Source organism: Euprymna scolopes, chromosome 15 (genome assembly GCF_053919585.1).
Source record: "Euprymna scolopes isolate OS-2025 chromosome 15, ASM5391958v1, whole genome shotgun sequence".
NCBI classification, from domain to species: Eukaryota; Metazoa; Mollusca; class Cephalopoda; order Sepiida; family Sepiolidae; genus Euprymna; species Euprymna scolopes.
In genome coordinates this window covers 90,018,904-90,035,668 of record NC_136496.1, presented here as the reverse complement: position 1 = coordinate 90,035,668, position 16,765 = coordinate 90,018,904, and the positions used below count along the sequence as shown (strand labels likewise).

At 35.9% G+C, this 16,765-nt stretch overlaps 1 protein-coding gene across 6 annotated transcripts in view; it reads left to right on the top strand.

Moving 5' to 3' along the window:
• The window catches only part of LOC145293981 (uncharacterized), a 185,733-nt gene extending 169,593 nt beyond the window's left edge, over positions 1 to 16,140 (top strand). For all 6 annotated transcript variants that reach the window (XM_080140868.1, XM_080140869.1, XM_080140870.1 and 3 more), the window contains one exon: positions 14,871 to 16,140. The gene's annotated coding sequence lies outside the window, so the exon portion shown is untranslated. The remainder of the gene's footprint in view (positions 1 to 14,870) is intronic.
• The last annotated feature ends 625 nt before the right edge of the window (positions 16,141 to 16,765 follow it).

Genomic DNA, 16,765 nt, shown 5'->3' with positions numbered 1-16,765 from the left:
AAAAAGTGCGAGGTTCTGACAGATTTATGTAGTGGTCGCAAATTTCACTGAATCCTTTTGCTTTTGCTTTTTTTTTTTTTTTTTTTTTGCACAATGAGAATAAAAAACGGAAATCAAAAGAAGCAGATTAAAATTCCTCCGCCCCCTTTTTTACCGGCTTTATCGGTCCCGCCTTTCGCATCTGCTGCTCGCTCAATAATATGACAACTGTTGCAGACATATTCTTTACGTTTTATGTCTACCCTATCAACCTGTATCTAAGAAAGACCCAAGTACTTCTCCTATGTGACCCGCTCTCTTGGTGCACTCTCGTTCTAATCGGTTTGGGAGTGTGTTATTAACATAACGGATACAGTTGAAGACTATGTCATTGGCTATACATTATTCCGGCCATTTACAACATTAAGAATATTGGGAAGAGTATGAAGCTGCAAGGTTTTTATCTCCCTCCCACCGTAGGAAGATTAGATACAAGGATAAGGAAAGTGGGATTGAAAGCCAGAACCCCCGAGGAGGAGTATTCCGGTTTGCAAAAATGTGCGTGGACAGCCCCGTCGGCATTTCCCGATAAAGGCGCCTCAGACGATTAGCTAACCCCTTCTCGATAGAAGGCAACGTCTGGGAGGGTGGACCTCCTAGAACGACCAGCTTCATACCGTAATCAACAGGGAATAGGTAATTACAAGAATAGTCTAGAATATTTTGATTTTGGTGTCGAAGTAAAAAAAAAAAGAAAGGAAAACCCTAGCGGTAACATTGCGGAACGAAAATTGCATTTAGTTTTTTATTAATCTTATATACTTAACTAGAATAATACCCGTCCTAGGACAAACAAAATTGATTCCTTCAGCAGAACAGTACTGCACCATTTTTTGTGTTCAATTACAAAGATTAAAAATTAATATATAATACTATTAAACCTTGTGTTTAGAATCCTTACTCCAGTTTGATCACAATCCATTACATGATTTTATCCTTGTTTTAGTTCGTGTCTATCTATTACACCTCTGCATTGTCTTGTCGTCTATAAATTACCTTTATATACACACTAAGCAACGCTTCAAGTAAACTATATTAATCTTTATATATATATATATATATATATATATATATATATATATATATATGCGTATATATATATATATGTGTGTGTGTGTGTGTATGATAATTATTAAGTTTACATATATTGATAAAATGAACTGAAAACCTATATTTGTTCAGTAGTATCCAATATAAAGTAGCGATTTATATAAAATTTGATGTCATAGGAGTGTGTGAGACCAGATGCAAGGGCGAAGGATATTTCATCCTTAACAACAACGGACACCCCTTAGATTATAAGGGTGGGAACACCTCCTACAATCGGGTCGGCTTTGTGGTCAACAAGAATATTGCAGGAAACATCACAAACTTCAATGGTGTTTCAGAGTGGCACAGCTCACCATCAGGATCAACAAGGGATACCTCATCAACGTCATCCAGGTTTACCTTCCAACAACAAGCTATACTGATGAAGAGGTGGAGATGGTCTATGAAGATGTTGATAAACTTCTTTTTACCAGCAAAGGCAGTCACACCATCCTAATAGAGGATTTCAATACCAAGGTTGGAATAGGAATACATTTGAATCAAGTACTGGTTCACACGGTTATGGAACAAGGAACAGCAGAAATGGCACCCGTGTTACTTTTGCAGAACACCACTAGTTAAAGATCATGAACATGTTCTTCAAGAAAAAACAAACAAACAGACGCTGGTCTTGGATATCCTCTAATGGAACCACAAAGAATAAAACTGACTTCTTCCTTACCAACAGGCCACATACTGTGACTGATGTTTCTGCCATCAACAGGTTAAACACAGGGAGTGACCACCGAATGATTATAATGTCTCTTACCATAGACACCAAGCTAAAGAGGACAAAGCGTATCAAGCGACACAAAAAAATCAAACACCCAGGGTCTAGCAGACAAGTCATCACAATTCCAGCTGCTACTGTCCAACAGATTTGAGGCGCTAGCAACATCGGAAGATCCAAACACTGACTACAACAAAGTGATATCAGAGATCAGCCGAGCTGCACTGGAAACAGCTGGTCAATACAAACCACAGAAACCAGATAAACTGTCAACAATTACAAAACAGCTGAGAGAGAAACGACAACAGATAAAAAGAGGTCGTACAAATGTACAGCACATCGAGTACATTGAGATACGCAAGACTCTGAAACACACAATCGCAAAAAAAAATATCAAACTTCAATAAACAACAAATACTACAAGCCCTTGAAGTAAACAAAGGCATTAAATACATCCAAAAAGCAGCGTCTCAGCAAAAACAACATCACCTGTCTCAGAGAACATGGCACTCTCATCCATGACCTGTCAGAATTGTTTCAAGATGTAAGGAGTTCTATGATAACCTCTATTCCACCAGAAAGCCAGGACACACTCCAACCCTTCATGTATTGAACAAATCTGAGGAACACCCTTCACCCATCCTCCCATCAGAAGTGAGAGCAGCTATTAAGCGACTGAAGTCAGGCTAGGCTGCAGGAGAAGATGGTGTTACTGTAGAAGTCCTACAGAGCGGTGGTGAAGCCGTCCTTGAGATATTTACAAGACTATTTAATAAGTGCCTCTCTAGTGGAAAGGTTCCAGATAAATGGTGGAATGCATCAGTGGTCATCATTCATAAGAAAGGAGACACTGCACATATTAAGAACTATCGGCCAATCAGCCTTCGGCCAGTGACAAACAAGGTATTCTCACAAGTCTTGATAAGACGTATGCTAGCGACACTAGACAGTCATCAACCACGAGAACAAGCAGGTTTCAGAGCAGGTTACTCCACCATCGACCATATCCAGGCTGTCAGTCAACTGCCTTTGTGAATTACAAAAAGGCTTTTGACACTATAGTTTGATGCACTGTTCACTGCCCTTGTGAACCAAGTAGTTGACTCTACATACATAACCTTGCTGAAAGACCTGTACAGTGGGGTTACCTCTACTTTAAAGCTCCATCGTGACAGCAACAAGATCAAGCTGGAGAGGGTGGCAAGACAAGGTGACAACATCTCGCCAAAACTCTTCACAGCCTGTTTCCAGGATGCAATAATCAGTCTGATTAAGTGGGAGGGTAGAGGAGTCAACATCAATGGTGAGCACCTGTCATATCTCATCTTCACTGATGATATAGTACAGATGGCACACTCTCCTCAGGAACTAAATGACATTCTAAACGACATCCACTCTAGGAGCCAACCGATTGGCCTCAGCGTGCATCTTGGGAAGACCGAAGTCATGTTAACTCAGCACACTGCCAAGTCGCCAATAATTGTTGATGGAAACATCATTGAGGAAGATGAAAGCTACATCTACTTAGGAAAGAAAATTACGAAAGAAAAGGATAGCATTGGGATGGGCAACTTTTGGTAAAGTGGAGAATATCATGAAAAGCCGAAAAGAAAATCTGTCCATCCAAGGGAAGATCTTCGATGAATATATACTTCCTGTGATGATCTACGGTAGTGAAACAAGGGCCCTTTCAACTCACCTAAGTGAAATCTTGGCAGCGGCACAAAGGAAGATGGAGAGGATAATGTTAGGCATCACTCTACAAGACAAAAAGACAAACAACTGGATCCGCCAACAAACAAGACTTATTGACATCAATACTGCTATCAAAACATCCAAACACAGATAGGCAGGGCACGTAGCCAGACAAATTACAAAATATGGTCCATCAGGACAACGGAATGGACATTTCGTGATCATAAGAGGCCAAAAGGAAGGCCAAGAACGAGATGGAGGGACAACCTTATGTAACACATGAGTTCCACATGGCAGCGGATAGCTCGGGACAGATAGATGACTAAAGTCCAGGGAGAGATTCCTCATTGAGTGATAAAACTCATATATATATATATATATATATATATATATATATATATATATATATATATATATGTATGTATGTATGTATGTATGTGTGTATGTGTATATATATATATATATATATATATATATATATAAGAATAAAATAAATATAAGAATATATGAATTTATTTGTAAGTTCAATAAGGAATAAACATCATAAATAAAGAAGAAGATGGAAGATCTTTATGCTATGGCATTTCGAAGCCTAATGTTTCTCATCAGAAGAGGAGAAGGGATCTGGGTTACAGATATAGAGAAATGCGACATCCAGCTTAGGTTACATTAGGATAGGAATGGAAAATAAAAGTACATAATTCAAAGGATGAAATATAAAACAAAAGCTATGGAGAAAGCAAAGTAGTCATTAACTGGGGTAGTTGAAGTTTATGAGGAGCAGAGGAGGTTGAATAATATGAGGTGAGTTATGCTAGAAAGATAAAAGAAGTTGGGGTAAAGCAAAATATTATTGAGAATGGAGAAGACAGTCATAATAGAAAGAAAATAAAGGAATATATATATATATATATATATATATATATATATATATATATATATATATATACGTACATATGTGTGCGTATATATTCTGTTTATATCTCTCTCAATATTTTTATACCTAGCTACGTATCTAAATATAGCTGAGCATTGTTAATCTATCTTTTTACATATATTCCCCGATATATTTCCATTCCAACAACAGATCAAATATTCATAGGAAAACTGCGTACGAAGACAGAAATGGACAATCCATGAAACATTAATTTTCTTTAAAATAGCTCACTTGGCGTTCAATCCATACACTTAAGCGAATATTCCATCTGAGCTGACCCCACTCATCTTTCGCCTTCCGTCTTCTCTTCAATATGAAACTGTACTACTTTTGGTAACAACAAGCTTCAATACATGTATAAACAGGTTATTATATTAAAACGATAACATTAGAAAATTAGATCCCTTAACCTTTTTAGAGTGCTTCAGAAGGCTTGGTTTCAATCTTTTTTATTAACTAGAAAGGAGTTGACAATGGGCAAGTGGTTAACGACACGAACTCACTACCTGGGTGTTTCAAATTCGAATCTCGTTCGTTCCACAAAACTTTTACTTAGGATCTTGGCAACCTTCACATGGCCCATCCTGTAAGTATCCGATATTTTTCTAGAAAGAATTCTGACTGGAAAAATATCGGGGAAGCCAGTGCGAACCAATAGGATCATCGGATTCATACCATATGATCGTGATGATTTACTAGAAAAATACCTGTCCCAGGATAGGTAAAATTGATTCGTAAAAAAGAACAGTTTTGTATTACTTTTATATCCCCTTGCGAAGTTTCTAATCAAATATATAATAATGCTATTAGACTTTATGTCTCTGTTATTTTAATCATAGAATACCGATTTCGATCAGAACTAATTACATGATTTTTAGTCTAAAAATGTCTTGTATTTAAGACTTAAGCGTATAGAGTCTTAAGAAGAAAATGAAATTCAGAGAATCTTGCTAAATTGGTGCCTAATGACTGTTGATCAAATTCAATGCAAACTTCAAATATTTGAATTTTCAAATGGCAGGTTGCGCCCATATTATTCTCTCAAAACCTATTATTAAAAAAAAAAACAAATAAACTGAAATTTGAAGAATATTTATTAATCTATGTTTTATATTCCTTTAACAAAAAATGAGAGGTATCTGAATTTTTCCAAAGAGCCGCCCCCAATTTTTGCATAAAACTGAATTAACTAAATATCGCCCACATTACGATCTCTTACGCCTAGCTAGTGTTTTAACATCTATATAATATTTTGCTTGCTCTTTCCTTAGTGAGTTCATACGTTTGCTTTGGAAAAAGGCCAAATAGAATTTTCGAAGGCCAGACTGCTTCCAAGCGGTCAAATTTGCGGGATTTAGCTTTAAAATGACAAGCTGGAATCCCTGGACAAGAATATAAGAGAGACCTCCCTTTGATGTAGCTTCGTTTTTCAAATATCCTTATAAAAGTATTTGATCATTGTTGTAATGGTGTGAGAAAACATCTCGCAGTAATTTCGACATGTAGAAGGTCTTCGCCAACGAAAGAAGTCAGCAAAACTTTACGTAAAAAAGGAAACCTTCAAAAGAAACAAGGCAAAAAAGAAACAATGAAGGAGTAAATAAAAGATTGTCTCTTATGATGTGATTTTATAATTTTTATTGAACTATGTAGCACAATATTACCTTTGGGTCAGTTTTGTAGTCAAAATACAATGGATGCTGTTTTTATAGAAATGTTAATAAACTAATATTTGCTGCATGTTATTAGTTTTTCTGTCCCAAAACTAATTTTTTGCGCTAACCAGAAAAATACCAGGTTTATCAAAACATATTCGTTGATTCAATATATTTCTCATTATGTGGAATTTCCACGGATCCTGCTCGTTCATAATAATCGATTAATTAGTTTACGAATGAATCCTACAGTTAGGAATATATAACTGCATTCACATACTTAATATAATTAGCAATTACTAGCGAAGTTGATCAAAAAGGAGTTCATTATATTTTTAATAAGCTTAGGGCCTTTTTATATACAAAAAAGCAAGCCAGACAATACTGATGTGGTGGAGTCTGTGTGGTAATAGAATTTATATAGATTTACATATAATTCTGAAGATATCACCGCGAACCCTGAATTTATAAAATGTAACCGTAAGAATTAAAAAGGTAATATACTGTTATAGGCTGGGAGAAAAACATTCACTATGAAGCAACGTTGGTTCTATTTCTTTTGGTCAAAAAGTTCAACCTTGAACGCCCTTCGAGGCCCGTGGCGCAGTAGATAGAAACGTTGAATCTCTACAGATTCAGGTGAGCATTGTCAGAATATAGCAGTTTCAATCCTACCCAAAGCCGGCCAGAGAATTAGTTGGTCAAAACATGGTGAAACGGCAACAACTATGGAAGGCAGTAATTACTGATGATACAGTTGAAGATTCAGTATTCCTATCCCGTCGCAGTTACCAGCCGGACGAAAGCCAGAGAAACAGTTGGCTGAAACGTCATTAAAACAACAACTGTAAAAAATGAGGATAATAGTCCGAAAATAAATAAATAACATAAACATCGGTTCTGTTTCTTAATATATATACAAGCACACTCACAAACACACGTACACACATGTACGAGGGTCGTTCAAAAAGTAAAATCTCTTATTGTTTTAATTCATAATGTTGAAGAGCTACGAAGACGAAAATGGTACCATTAAAACAAGCAACCTTTTGTGTTACAGAATTTATTCTTCTACATAGGCACCAATATTCTCAATGTACTGTTGCCAGCAATGAACGATTGCTGTGCATGAATTGTCGTACGAGAAGTCGTCCAAAAGTAAAACTTCCTATATATTAACTAAAAGTTGGAGAGCTACGAAGACGGGATTGGTACCATTAAAACGAGCGACCTTTTGTGCTCCAGAATTAATTTTTCTACTATTCCCAATGCATTTTTCCAGGAAGTCAATGATGCACCTCTGCTTCTGACACACGTCCATGACATGGGTTGTTTTCTTAGAGTCTCACACCGTCAATATCTGCAACAGAGAGATGAAATATCTGCAACAGATATATATATATATATATATATATATATATATATATATATATATATATATATATATATATATATAACGAATTTCGCCACACTGGAAACTGAGGAAGTTTACCTTTCCTTTCTATACTCTACTATGCTCTACCACTGAGCAAAAAAAAATATTGTTTGTTTATAAATTTGTGTAAATACAGAATTCAACCTAATTAAAAAAACACAAAAATTTGTCGCGGAACGGAAGTGTTATATTCCAATACTCACGTAGATTGATCAAGGAGTTTTGTTTTTTTTTTCACTAAGAAAATCCAATTTTATGACTAAGCAACGTGTATTTTGATCTGCCATGTTTAATAAAATGAGAGAACTCAATTCGAACTACTGAGATTTTTAAGAATAGTCTCTTGTAATGGCTACACACTAATCTATCAATCATTTAAAAGCGTTTAAAAATGATTTTCCATTAATTTATTTTGGTTTGTGTTTTTTAATTCGGTTTAACTCTTGATAAGAACTGAATTGAATGCGCGTTTGCGCGAACAAACATGACGATCAGGGAAAGTGGGGATTACATTGGATAACGAACGTCTCAGTATTATGAAAACTATTTATCTGTCCAAGTTTTAAATGTGATATTCGTTTTCAGCAAACTAAAAAATTTATAAAGGTTTTCATTTTCAAGATGAATATTGAGGTGGAAATAAAGTAAAAATTAGCCGAACTGAACTTTCTTATGACTCGTGTTGGTCGGATTTCGGCAGAAAATAAATGACAAGTGCTATTTAAGACGGGTTACTATGCAGCAAGTCTGAAATCAAAAGAATGTTTGTTTTTTTAATTTTATTTTTGAGATAGGCAACAACGCAAACACCTGTCGATGTATTTATCTTGTATTATCTATCTCTGCAGGTGCGTTGCATATACGTTACACGCAGAGCCTGCCCTCTAGCGCCTGCTCTGAAATGAGGTTCCATTGTTGTAATTGTTGTCTGTCATCACCGTAAATTTTCATTAAGATCGCGAAGAGATTTAGAAGATATATAAAAGAACGAAAAGAGTTAGAGAGAGGAAGATAGATGCGTAGAAGAAAGAGAGACAACGAAGAAAGGGAGAGGATATGAAGTTATAACGGAGAGTGGGGAGGGGAAAGAAAAAGAATGGCGAATGTAGGAAGAGGAGTTAACATAAAGAGAAAGAGGCATAGAACACAGAGAAGAGAGATGTTCATGTATGCGTGTGAGAGAGGGAGAACAAAGAAAATGAGAGAGGGACGAAGTGATGATGTGTGATAAAGAGATAAAACGAAAAGAGAAAATGATAGAGAGAGAGGGAGAGAGAGAGAAAGTGTGTGACCGTGTGCATGTTTAAGAGAGAGAGAAAAGGGCGATAAATGAAAAAAGAAAGAGAAAGTGAATAGAGAAAAGAATGAAGAAAGAGGGAGGGGAAATGAGCTGACAATAGAGAAAAAGGATCTCCCTTCCACGATGAGAAAATGTGACACAAGGGTCGGAAAGTGGAATTCAATAGCTAGCGCTCCCAAAGGGGAGCACTCTTCCCTGCAAAAAATGCATTCTCTAGTAAAGGCGCGTCATGCGATTAGTAATAAATTAACCATTTCTCAAATACAGAAGGCAACGCCTGGGAGCGTAGACCTCCTAGTACTGCACAAGACTAACAACATACCACATCAACAGGGAAAAGGCCATTTAATAAATGACCTAGATTTGTTGACTTTGGTGCCGAGAGAAAAATCCCCCCGCTGAAAAGAGAATACTATGAATATTGTTCTCCTTAAACGCAAAGAACTTTCATTTGGGTTTGATTTGTTTTTTGTTTTTTGTTTTTATTTGTTTGTTTGTTTATTTGTTTGTTTGTATTTTTTTTGTTTTTGTTTTTTGGTGTTTTTTTAGAAATAGAGGTTTCTCCCGAAATATCAAAATATTTTCTACCATTTCGGGTAAAAATTTATTCAAACAGTATACGAATATTGGCTGAAAAAATAAATGAGTAATTTTTAAAAGAAAAGTACGAGGGGCGTGCAATAAGTAATGCCCCTGACCCACTTCCCATAGCAGTAGAGCAACGAAACTTGGCACAGTTATTAGTCTTTCTCTACATAAGAACCACCCAGAGATATGCATTTCTCCCATTGTTTGATGCAGCTCTGGAGATCGTTTTTGTTGAACACCCCAGGTTGGTTCTCCAACCACGACGTGACTTCAGAAATCAAGGCTGCATCATCTGGGGAACGCTTTCCTTTCAAAAATAACTTCATGACTGGGGAGAGGTGAAAGTCAGAGGGTGCAAGGTCAGGAGAGTAGGGAGGATGGGGAAGGATTTCAGAACCACACGCCCGTGCTTCTGATCTGGCGACATGCTAGTTGTGGACCGGAGTGTTGTCCTGCAGGAGAAGGGTACCTTTGCGGATCTTGCCCCGCCTCTTGATTTTGATAGCTTCCCTTAATTTTCTCAAAAGTGAAGCATAATAGGCTCCTGTAATTGTGGTACCCTTTGCCAGGAAATCTGTCATCACTACTCCGTCCTGGTCCCAGAAGACTGTGAGCATGACCTTGCCAGCAGAGGGCTGCACCCTTGCCTTCTTTGGAGGTGGTGAGTCCAAGTGCTTCCACTACATTGACTGGGCTTTGGTCTCTGGGTCTTAGTGATGTGCCCAGGTTTCATCCTGTGTAATCAGTCTTTTGAAAAACTTTGACTCATCTTCTTGGCGCATCTCCAAATTCATCCTCGAGCACTCGACGCGTTCTCGCTTCTGGAATGGTGTGAGCAACCTGAGAATCCATCTGGCAGACACCTTATGCATATGCAAATGGTCATGAATGATAGTTTCCACAGACCCTGTACTAATCTTGACATCTTGGTCTATTTGGCGAATAGTAATGCGCCGATCTTCCAAAATGGCAGCCTCAACTTGACGGACAAATGCCTCATGAATGGCAGAAGGGGGGCGACCACGTCTGGGAGCTGTTTCCACAGACTTCCGACCATGTTTGAATTCACAATTCCAGTGTTTTACAAGGTCATATGATAGGGCATTATCACCATAAGTTTCTTTCATTTCATCAAAAGTCTCCTGTGTTGTGCGTCCTTTCAAATACAAAAACCGGATCACTGCTCGACATTCAACAAGCTCCATTTCACACCTGCTCAGTTCGAACACCTGTAAAACAGAAACTACAATTAGTTCAGAGCTGTAATTTGCCACATAACCCGTAGAGATATAAATTATTGTACATGCAAAATTTCAGCTAGATAAGACAACTGGAAGTGGGTCAGGGGCATTACTTATTGCACGCCCCTAGTACCACATATATTGTTTTCAATTAATATCTTTTATTCATTTTCTCTTTCACAGTTCCGTTTTGTTTTGTCACGTTAATTATATTCTTATTAAATACCTATAGACTTATATATCAGGAATGCTACCAGCAAACTGCCATACTATTGTTTATAATAAAAACATCTTTCGAAACAATCAAGTCTATTTTCTATTTCTCTTAAGTTAATTCTTTGCTTTCACTTATGATGTTGTTTACTATCTCGTCTTTTTTTTTTCACACATTCTGCTTTTACTGTTTTCCTGTGTTGTATCTATTTTGGTTTGATATAGTTCGGTCTGATCGCGTTGTTTATGCGGTTGTCAGTACTGATCCCCTTTCTCTGATCGAGTGTCCATTTCGTAATAATGTCCATGTGTTTTCATGCGTCTCTTTTTTTTTTCTTTTTTTTGGGGGGGGAGGGTCAGTCATATAAATCGTCCATGTAACTGCATCTCTTCTCGTTTTGTTTTTGTCGACTTTTTGTGCCCAGTTTTTGTTCATTTTAACGATGTTTACTGCAGTGATAATCAGCCTAACTATGTTTTTTTATTATTATTATTATTATTATTATTATTATTATTATTATTATTATTATTATTATTATTATTATTTAATCGCTAGTTTTCACAGAAGTCATTATCAGCGATAGGTCACTGTCAAAAACAAGTTGTGCTCCCTGAGATCTGAGCGACAAATCCCTTAAGATTTCAAGCACTCTCTGCCTTTTTTCAAACTTTCCGGGTTCGTTTGCTGCCTTCTTTATTAATGGATTTACAGTTTTTTCTCTTTCTCCACAGAATGTACATTTACACTTTCCTTGGATTTTGCGTATGTCGGCTTTAATCTCGTTCGTTCTGTTAGTGTTGTTCTGTGCGGTTGTCAATAGCGATTCTATTTATCCATTTCAGTTTCTTTTTTTCTTTTTTCTTTTTTTTCGTAGTAATGTCCAGTTGTTTTTATGTGTCTGGTCGGAATTTTAAATCGTCCGTGTATCCGCCTCTCTACCTATTTTTCTGTTCTTGTTTTTCTGTTTCTAGTTTCGATGCATTTTTTGACAGTGTCACTTGCCGCCATGATGAACATTTTTTTTTTGTCTTGTGGATTATGTATTTTTCTAGTTTTTTGTTTGTTTGTTTTTTGTTTGTTTGATTTTTATTTTTGCCGTTCACACAGTCTTCTATGCTTACCACCCCTCTCCCCCTTTTACGAAGAATCAGTTAGTATTATTTTTTCAGATGTAAGACATTATTCGTGGCCATTAACTGCCATAGCTTTCTTTTTTTTCAGCCTATGAATCGTTCAGAATATCTTACTACTCGGATACTAATTCCTTTTATCAAATATACGATATAATTCTGTTTTGAATAGATTCCTTGTTCTCCTTTTGTATTCTTTTTTAGCTTCTCTTTCATGTCTGTTGGTTTGATGGCGTTTGCTCCCAAAACTCCTAGAATATTTATAAGTATTATTTTTCAATAAATGGCTTTATCTCTCTTTGGTTAAGTAATTCTATACACATCGCTGTTACTAGTTTTTCCCATTTCCATCTCCAGTAGTGCAAACTTTTTCCGTTCCGAATTTTATTCTAGTGTCTTTGCTAAAGATTCCAGTAATGTTGATTAACTTCTCTAGTTTCTTTATTTTTAAAAGTGTGATTAAACATGCACGTATATTATGCCTATCTTCGAAACAACGTATAGTCATCCAGAAAGCTATTCCGTCGTATCAAAGGTTTCCAAACGTGAATGTTTAGTATGAATAAGGTCCACTTTAAAAAAAATAAATAATATATATATATTATATTGTTTTTTAAAAAAATATATCTTGATGAAGGCTTTTAATCCGAAAATTTTAAATTTTAAATAAATATCTGTTTATTTAAAAACACAACTCCGCACGGTATCGTCCTTTCTAATCCTATATTTTAAATTCCTTTGTTCCGTGCTTCTTATTCATACAATACATTCACGTTTGGACAACGCTCTCCACTGGATTTACAATAACCACGCAGTCAGACAACACCATAGCACATAAGAAAAGAAAAAAGAAAAAAATATATATATTGTATTGTTTTTTAAACAAAATATCCTGATGAAGGCTTTTAAGCCGAAATTTAAATTTTAGATAAATATCTGTTTATTTAAAACACACAACTCCGCACGGTATCATCCTTTCTAACCCTACATTTTAAATTCCTTTGCTCCGTGCTTCTTGAAAGTGGACCTTATTCATACTATTATTTATTTATTTTACAGCCGGACTAAGCCGGTCCTTTCAATGTTCTATTATGTGGAGAAAGGTGTTATGTCTGTTTGACGTCAGGATACCATCCTCCTAGAGATTTCCTATTCAATTGTGAAGATAGTATAGGAAGTTCTGGGTTTTTTATGATAGTATTCTTCCATGTATTACATTCTCCTTGCGGTTTGTTCATCATGATACCACCCTCCTGGGCATTATTTCTCACTTTGGAGCAGTGTAATATATCTAATACTATTGAAACGACCAAATAGGGCATATTTTTGTCAAATATATATTTACATATCAAATGTAATCATAAAAAGTAGACATAGACTTTGATCGTATAATGATTAAGTGTTCTATGTGGCACCCACAAAGCTGAATAGGCATACTGTGTGTGTGTGTGTGTGTGTGTGTGCGTGCGTGCGTGCGTGCGTGTGTTCGCGCGCACCAAATAATCTAGATTATCGGATAAAACGATTAAGCATCTCAAATCTAATTTTAATTATATTCCGTATTAGTTCTTGTCTTTCTGCGTCTGTAATCAGAGTGAGTGAAGGGAGGACAAAAGACCGGAAGTGGAAATGGTGAGGTTGTCGTCAAAGGTGAATCAATTGATCGCCTGTAAACAGACGATATCGTCTTGTCTCACTCAGATTCCCTCTGGCTTCCCTGACAGCACACGTGAGCTGAAAACGGCTGCACTGCGCATAATCCTTACATTCAAGGTCACTATTGACCTTTAATCGTGCGTATATGCACTTGTATGGCATGACAAAGAAAAAAAGAACAAGTGATTTTTTTCTTTTCTCGCAGATTATGTAACAACGCCATCAAAACAAAACTGAGAAGTAACGAAATAAAACGCATGCAATACGTTGAATAAACAATCACTTCATTCAAAATATATTTGAAATTACCTCTTTGCTTCCTGACTGTACTAACATGCAGTAGTTTAAATGTAATGTGAACAAATATCTCGCTTATCTCCTTACATAGTTTCTTATAAACATGGTTCCAAATCGAATCCACTTACGTCCAAGTGACAATATGCCTTGTGGTTAAAAAAGAAAAAAAAAAAACACCCCACACGTATATGTGAAGAAACTTGGGCACTTCTGCATGTCAGTGACATGAGGCGAATGTGTGTATTTTAGTTTCAAGAACCGCCGACATATGTCACTTGTCAGTTAAAGAACAGGGGTCGATAATTCTTCCTTTTCTAAAAGTGCGTGCAAACTAAAATTATATTTTGCTACATTTTTATACAACCTCATCGTGAAAAAATTCTAAAAACAAGCTATAAATGCCTTATGTCTTTATATTTATTATTTTATTTTCGGTTATGAATCTCTCATTGAAATAAATTACGTTAAAATTATATTTTGATACATTTTTTGTGTTATTTATTTTGTTATTATATATTTTTGCGTTATCGTAAACACTTGTTTATATTTGAGGTTCACATAATGACTGTTAGACGTCAGTCCTCTTTCAAAGAACAGTGGTCGATAACTCGACTCTGTTTCTAAGGTGTCACTGACATGCATAAGTGCTGAAACGTGTTTGCTATTGAAAATGTTAGTTTTAGCTGCGTCTGTTATACACTATTATTGTTAACTAAAATTCTTAAATATTTTTTGCAACATCGGCATCATATTTAGCTTTGCTTTTTCTAACGCGGAGTAGATATTTTATTATTAAAATTTAATTATTAAATGAATTCATCTGTGAATATTTACGAATACCTTTCTTTTTATTATTTCTTGCAGACGGCGATGCGATGTCGGAAAGAAAAAGAAACAAGTTGCCAAATGACATTGGTGAACTATGAAACATCCAAATAAGAACGGGAAATAAATAAAACAACAACAATAACCGGAAGCCATTAAAACAAAAACATTTAAAATAAAACAAATCACGTGATAATGTAATGGATCACGTGACCACAAAGATGGCAGCTGGAATATGTCACTTTGAATCTTTTATTCTACGTTTTCGAGGGAAAATGGTCTTGGTCTTTTTTTTTTTTTTTTTTTTTTTTTTTAGTCCGTTCACATTTAAACACGAGCACAAGCAGACCAGAATGCAACACATTTTTTCTTTTAGTTTTATTTTTAATTTATTTGAACAGACTGTCTATCTTGTGCCGTACATTTTCTTTAAACATCACACGAAGAAAACACAACCGCATATCCGCCATCTTGAATTTCTATGGTAGAAAAGAATAAGAAAAAAAAATGGCCACAAAATTATTAAAGTACGATTTGTTCTACGATTGACAAACCCGATGAATAATTCTCGAATGTTGCTAAATGCAAAGAAAACGATGCAAACAAGTAAAAATAAAAATAAGAGACACCAGAAAGATTTTATTAAATCAACTAAACTGTGTTAAATGCTATGATGACGTACTTCTACAGAACATTGATTGAACACTGATTGTTTTAGATCGCAATTTACGGGAAAGACCGGAAATAGATGAGATGTCGCCGAACAGTCTATTAGTACCAACATTAAATGAAAATCTAGAGAACGATGTCCTTTTCTCCTTCCTGCTACCTCTTTCCCACAGAATAGACATTGCTAGTCTTTCTCTGCTCTATTGTCATTTTCATTGCAGGTGCTCGACTGAGCTTCAAGCTATGCCGCCCCCCTGAAAACATTCACAACAATAACTCGTTTTTATACAATCACTGTCAATAATTTCCTCCCCTCTCTCTCCCTCTCTCTCTCTCTCTCTCTCTCTCTCTCTCTCTAAATCTAAATCTAAACGAGACATCCATGAGCAAAGTTTTCTTCCTGAAACTACCCGTCTGTGAAACAAAATTCCGCGGGGCTACTCCCCGGCTGACTATAACATGCTCGTTTTCAAGTCCAATACAAACAAATTCTTGATTAGCTGTTTTGCTCGGTTTCCGCCATTATAAATCATCACGATGTTTTCTTCATCGGCCACATGACACTTATTAACATTTATCTTGAGTAGCCTTTGTCATTGATAAGTGGTAACTTGCAAATAAAAATTAAAAAAAAACTTTTTATATATTTTTCCTTCGCTCAGTTGCTCCTCCTGCCTCCGTGTTAAGAATTGGTTTACTAATTTTCTTCAAATTTGTAAATGGATCAACTTTTTTTAAAGCAATACCCCAATTGATGTAAGGAGCTAAAAAGAACGAAAGAGACAAGAGATGTCTATTAATCATAGTCTGGAAACGACTAGAGCCATAGGTAGGAGGAAAACAGTCAGCAAAAAAGACAGTTCTACAAGCCCGCAGTTTTTGGAATGATGCTAGATTTATTTTATTTTATTTTTGGTGTAGATTTTTTTTTCAGCTTTCAGAGCAAGACGTGACGAGAGAGAAACGCGTGTTTGAGACACGTGGGTACCGTCACAGCTAAGACGAAAAATCATTCGTGGCCAGTGAAAAAAAAACATGAACTATTTAAATATTTAGAAAAACGTGTTGTTGGAAATACCAAATATAAAAGCTTTTGTTAAAAAAGAAAGTGAGTCGAGTTTTTTTCTTTCTTCGGTTCCTTTGATATAACGACTACGTTACACTACGTCCGCTTCTGAATTAAGAGAAAAATCATTCCATATAAAGGTGTTAACTCGACATTTTCTTATTTACTGATTCACTAACTATTCGGGATAATCACGTTG